This window comes from Neolamprologus multifasciatus, chromosome 6 (genome assembly GCF_963576455.1).
Source record: "Neolamprologus multifasciatus chromosome 6, fNeoMul1.2, whole genome shotgun sequence".
NCBI lineage: Eukaryota > Metazoa > Chordata > Actinopteri > Cichliformes > Cichlidae > Neolamprologus > Neolamprologus multifasciatus.
Window position 1 is genome coordinate 39,957,119 of NC_140444.1, and position 6,575 is coordinate 39,963,693.

General features: G+C 39.1%; 1 long non-coding RNA gene across 1 annotated transcript; it reads left to right on the top strand.

Annotated features, from left to right (window-relative positions):
• Window positions 1-284: 284 nt before the first annotated feature.
• Window positions 285-3,341, top strand: LOC146517703 (uncharacterized). Its single transcript, XR_014874507.1, has 3 exons — window positions 285-647; window positions 769-843; window positions 3,249-3,341. It is a non-coding gene; the product is annotated as an uncharacterized LOC146517703 (long non-coding RNA).
• The last annotated feature ends 3,234 nt before the right edge of the window (window positions 3,342-6,575 follow it).

The following is a 6,575-nucleotide window of genomic DNA, read 5'->3' on the forward strand; positions in this document are numbered from 1 at the left end:
AGTTCTGACATGGGCACTGTGATCAATAATTTGAGAAACTCGCTTCCTCACATGATCACAGTACTGGTAACTAGTATTTTGAAACTTGAATTGTGAATTGTATCAACTGTGAGGGCAGCCATATAAAGCTAATCTATAAATCAGTTGATATTTGTTTTGACAGGTAAACAATAAACTGAAATTATGCAATAATAATCAGAGACACCAACATCTAGAGCACGGGTGACTGTGATATTGAGACCTCTGGAAAAAATCCGATCAAGTCTGGGACCTTTTGTATGGGTGGATCCATCATCATTCTAATAAATCAATAAGCTAAATAGATACAATATATTTGTTGCTGTTGAATGTTGCTTCTGTAACCCATATCTAAGGGTGGCTTGGATAAAATGTACCAAAATGAAAAAAAGATCATTAATCTCAGCAGTTACACTCGGTTTATAGTGAATAAGCCATAGGTGCGGCAGTTAAAGAGTTAACTGCTCTGGAGTAGACGTGAGTTGCTCTAAGCCAATGAGCTGCTGAAACGTGGTGCAGAGCCCCGCCCGCCATCTCCGTCTGAGAGAGCGCAGGCTTTTCCTCCTCTCTCGCGAATCCTCCATGACCACGCTAGCAAGAGAAAAGACACGGAGATTCATTGAAACGAGGTACGGGAAAGAAAAGTTATACAAATGGAAGAGTTAGTATTCACTGCTTATGAAAGATCGCTTTATTGTATGTGTACTGCTAAGACAAGTAACTAGCTGGTTCATTGTTTGGTCGAGGAAGGTCGGGAATTAGAGACGATGCCATTTCCTCATTCCTGCGCCATTTCGCGCTCTAGCACATTCTTTTTTGAGATCAGTGAGTAGTGTTTTAATTGTTCATTGTTTATCTGCACTTTTCATGAGTCCATTGTAGGCTAAATGTTCTAGTGTTTATTGGGAAATTGTTTACAAACACTTTGTGGAAAACTTTATTCAATCTATTGGGGAAAAAGCATTTGAAGCTGATGCACAGATTATTGTGTGTTTTACTGTTTATTTTCAATTTGTAACATGGGTAATGTTGCAAATAATACATTTTAGGTGATAGTGAACTGTGATTATTTGAGAACTTAATATGTCCTATGACACTGTCGTTGACAGGTCAGGTTTTTTTGTTTCCCTTTGTGTCTTCCTTTTGATGCATTGCAAAAACTCCTGTAATCAATGGCGAGCCAACCCCGTTGATGGACCAATTGACTTTGTTCTGTGCTGCACAGCAGAGTGTGGTAGGCCAGCTGCAACAAAAAAAAAAACACCACGCCACTTGGAACTTGCTGTTCCCCTTCTTCACACACATCCCCCTGGACTTACGGACGGTTTATTTTAAGGACTTTTTATGGACTCTATACATCCCACGAACAGGAAGGGAAGTGGGTGTGGGCGGTTGGATCTATTTTTCCAGCTCAATGGTTGTTGCAATTTGTTAACAAAGTCTATAAAGTTGCAAATGAATGTTGCCATTTGGATTTCGGTAATTGAGATTGTGGTTCATTTTGAACGTGAACTTTGTACATTTAGAAGGGTGCACCCAGGGAAGGTTTTTTTTTAAAGTGATTACTGTGATTGAACCACAGAGTTGTGACTGAGGAAAATACTGGTACCAAAAAGAGATACTTTTATTTGTAAAGTTTTCTGGGTGAGTAAAATACAAAAGCCGGCATTTTCAAAAGTCACAGTTGCCTGAGTCTCATTCAGTTTGCCTCTCCTGTACGTAGTCAAACCTACTGGTCCAAAGCAGTGAGCTCTTTCACATCAAAATTGGGTGAAGTACATTTTTTGCTCACTCAGTTTTAATTGTTGTATCAAATCACTTTCATCAGTGCTATTTGTAGATGACTACTATTACAACTTCTAATGGGCAGACAAAGACAGCATATTTCTTTATATTGCCTTATTTGGAAAATGACAAACATCTAGGGAGTTAGCCTTCTTTTTTGTCTTTGCTGTGTCCCTTACACCTTTTCAGACCTTTTATTTAATCTTTCAGAATATCAGAATAAATAGGTGCACCATGCATCTCTTCATTATGATGTTTAGCATACATTTGGAAATGGCGCTGAAAGCTATATCGCTCTATTACACACACAGTACTTTAATAAAGTGAATCAAGATGTCAGATATTTGATATGGAGATCTCTTTGAACCGAGACATTCTCCTGGGCTCCAATAGACCCATCTGAAAACATTCAATGATGTGAGAGGTGATCTGCCATAAATAAAGACCAGTTTTTATTAAATATTTCATGCTCCATGTGATTGACTGTTTCATTTCCATGTTTGGAAGTCAGATTAAATGACCTTATATAGAATAGTGTGGGGTTTTTTTTTTTTTTAAGGATTTAATATTAGCTGGGCCAAGGATCTGCCAGTGCTGGCGGTTGCTGTGTTTTTATAACCAGAAGATTGGACTAGCAGTGCTGCCTCTTTGTTTTTGTCTCTCTGTCATATACACTCACTATAGCCAGGAGGGCTTCAAATGTGTTACATAAAAACCATTTTGGCTGATAGGCATCCCATGTGATAAAAGCATGTTCAGGGTTAGTGGAAGGCCAGGTGGTGCAGAGGTTTCAGTGGTGTAACAGATTTAGATACACTTTATACTGAATTTTTACTGAAACTCCAACTGACCAAGCACATACCATACCTCACCTCTCTTTAACTTTGTACAAAAATTGACTTGAAACGTTCCTTTTAAATATACTGTGGTTATGACTAGATCAGGCTGGATCTTGTTGAGATGGTGTTTTTACTCCCCACTGTCACCAAGTGCTTGGTGAAAGGGCAAATCTAGTTGTTGGGGGTTTTCTCTGTGTTATTGTAGGATCTGTTAGGCCACATCAGCTACTTGCAGTTACCGGACTAAACCTCTTCACTGTAGGAACATTACATTTCCTGCATATTTAGTGTAGGTAATGTCATGGCTTGTTGTATGGTGCAGACCATTTAAGAAGTTTCTGCTTCTGTATTTGTGAGTTAAATTCTCAGTTTCACCGATTCTCCGTAAGTAGTTTGTGCTCTACTTTTTGAAGTTCACTAACGCTCAGTGGTTAGTTAACAAGTGTTTGTGGACATTTATTCCAACTATGGGCAACTGCAGCAATCTGCTAGCAACCAAAGCAATCATCAGGAGGTTTTTTTGCAAGCAAGCAAAATGTTTAAATATGACAACAATGGTATAGATGGAAACTACACAACAGTAACTTTATCTTTTTTTTTTTCCAGCTACCTAGGTCCGGATCAGCCTGAAGAAGCTCCATGGAGCTTCGTGAATCATGAACCTATTCATACTCACCATGGAGCCATGGGATATATATATATATATATATATATATATATATATATATATATATATATATATATATATATATAAAAGAAATTACTCTGCAAGCTCAGGTCCAACCAGTCTTAACATAGGCAACTGGCCAGTCACATCTTCTCCAGGACAACAACAACAAAACAAAATTACTATGATGGGCCTTAAAAACGTTCTGCGGACAACTCAGGATTTTACATCATATTTTGTGTTTGGTTTGATTGTTGTTCTAATGCTTAATGTTTGATTATTGCTCTGCAAAGTTTCAAATTCCTGTTTTGATTTCATAATTACTGTATTGTGAGCATCAGTTCAATCTGCATTTGAGGTTTTAGTAGTGTTTAGTGTTCAGCTTGAATACCTGTTAAGATGACTGCTCACTCTGGTATGTGTTCATTTTTTGTTTTGTGTGTTTTTTTTTCTTTCAAGTTCAAGGTTGTATTTAATTCCCCTCAATGTTTCTCTATTTGGTCCACCTTCTGACCTAAATTAAAGTAAATAAATGATAGTAATTCATTTAGAATAGTAATTGTTCACACTTGCTTCAAATCCGCTGAGTTATAATGTGTTATTGACTGTTTAAGTTGTAAAATGTGAAGCGCTATAATATGATTGAGGGGTGTATGGTACTCATTTGGTTCAGTCGGGGAAATATAAGGGATATAAACTGAATTTATTTTATTTGGATTGTGCTATGACATTTGGTCATGCAGAAAATTGCTAAAGAATGTAGTTTGTTTCACTATTTGTGACATGTTGAATGTTAGACAGTACTTGTGGTAATTGTGGGTAATGCAACACTGACCGGTTGGGAAGGGGGACATAATAGCTGTGTCCCAAAACGTAGGCTGCATCCTTCGGAGGACCAGGCCTTCGTGGTCTACGTGGGCCGGGTCCTTCGAAGACCGAGAAGGCCGGAAGTGCGAGGCTGTGAAATGGGACAGTCTAGCCTTCAGATTTGCGTCACCGCTGTCTCGGTGGAGTTAAAAAACTCAGCCGTCTGCTCCTTGCTATCTAAAATATAACAGGACACTGGCGTAAATTCTCGACCGTCTCACACTTCTGTTTAATCAGGGTTTTTTAACGGGGTTTTTTTTTTTTACGTTTATTCAGCTGTGTAAAAATCCTGGAGGAACCCACCTGGTGGATTAATAAAGCTTTATTTAATCTAATCTAAACTAATAATTTTGATCTCAGCCAAACAGATTTACTCCGGAACAAATAAAACACCGAAAAAAGCCAAACAATTACATTTTTAAGTTATTCGAGTGACTTGTATATCATGTTTAACCTGAGTAGCGAAAGACAGCGGGATTCTGCTGCTCGGTGGGTCGAGTGACCATTGAAACCCCCAGCTGGTGGGTAACAGACGTCTCCGAAAACGTCGTAGCACGTTTGCAAATATGTGATGTCTTAATAAACTAAGGAGATATTTAAAGTTTACACGGCTACTTTCTCGCCTGAAAATATGTTAAAAGTTTATTTTGTGACCCAGAAAGTTTAATAGGAGTAATATTAAAACTTAGTAGCGGCCGCCATTGTTGGAAACTGTAATTGGCTGGGCCACGCTATGAATTCTGGGATATGGTGGGCCACGAAGGACACACCCGACCCATCCTTCAAATTCGGGGAAATGAAGGACGCATTTGTCGGCTGCATTTGAAGGAGTCGATGAATATGGAACAGCCTTCGTCGCCTGGCTGTGACATAATTGGCCTTCAAATGCGGCCTCCGGAGGATGCAGCCTACGTTTTGGGACACAGCTAATGATAGTTACTATTAAATAAGCTACCCACAGGGGGTGCTCAGGAATGAATAAGAATATGGAAGAAGACAGGAGGTCAAGAAAATAAATAGCTATCACAAGGAGCAATTCTTGATGTTTTATTGTTTGATGAATAAGAACATTACAGTTACTCCATGTGCATCACACCAAAAACATAACAGTTTCTTACTGGCGATGACTGGCAATCCTAACATCCATCAGCATGTCAGTAGGAAACAAAAAAAAAATCTTGTTACAGTCTCCTTTACTTTACATTTGCTTTTCCTCACTTCTAACATGAAGTAATCCAGTCAGTGAGATGATGTGAGGAAAAAACAAAAGAAAAGAGCCTTCGCACACATTGACCTACTTTCCCTGCAGATGTGCTGATGGGGTTCCCGCTTGTGCTTTGGTAAGAAACATAGTTATATTTGTTGTGTGATGTGCATCTAGTGGTTTGTTATGTTGTAAACTGTTTGGATTTGCTTGAGAAGAGAAAGATTATTTGATTGAATAAAATAGCACTGATTGCATCAACTCATTTCGCCGCTCAGTGCACTCGGCCAGAGGAGGAAAATCTGTTTCTGTCGATCCGATGAACCACCTGTCACCTAGTTCAAACAGGCTCTCCTCCACACATTCCTCATTTATAAAGTGCCTTGCAAACATGAACATTTTGGCTAACGACTGGACTTTGAGTGCAGCCAGCCAAACAGTGACGAGCCACTTACTGCTAAAGAGACAGACAGTGAAAGTGGGCAGTATATCCTCGGTTTCTTAACATAAAGGTCATTGTTGCAGCACTAAAGTGATCCCATTAAACTGATTTTAAGTGTCGTTATTTTCCTCTGAGTTATCCATTATGTCACTAGTTAGCTGACATAAACTAATGTAAGTTTGTTAGCCACAACCAACCAAGCAAATGACGCCACATTCTGTACTGACAGAAGATGGCGCTAAACATGTTTTTAAAGCTTTAATTTTAAGCACTCATTTCTTAAATCCGGCCTCACAGTCAGAGTTACATCTCAAATTCAAATTCAAATTTTATTTGTCACACACACAATCATACACAGTACAACATGTAGTAAAATGCTTTTGCTGTGCAATGTCCAAACATTATACTACAGTAAATAAATTTACAGACTTTACAAATTTTAAATTTTAGAAGTTTACAATAAAAAATAAATTACAGTTTGAAAAATTAAAGAGAAAGAGGTAATAGTGTGTGGCTGTAGCTCAGGTGGCAGAGCAGGTCAGCCACTAATCAGAAGGTCGGTGGTTTGATCCCAGGCTGCCTCCTGGCTGCATGCCAAATATCCTTGGGCAAGATACTAACCCCATGTTTGCCTACTGGTGGTGGTCAGAGGGCCCGGTGGCGCCTGTGTCTGGCAGCCTCGCCTCTGTCAGTGTGACAGAGCCACACACAGCTACAATGTAGCTTGCCATTGCCAGTGTGTGAATGTGTGTG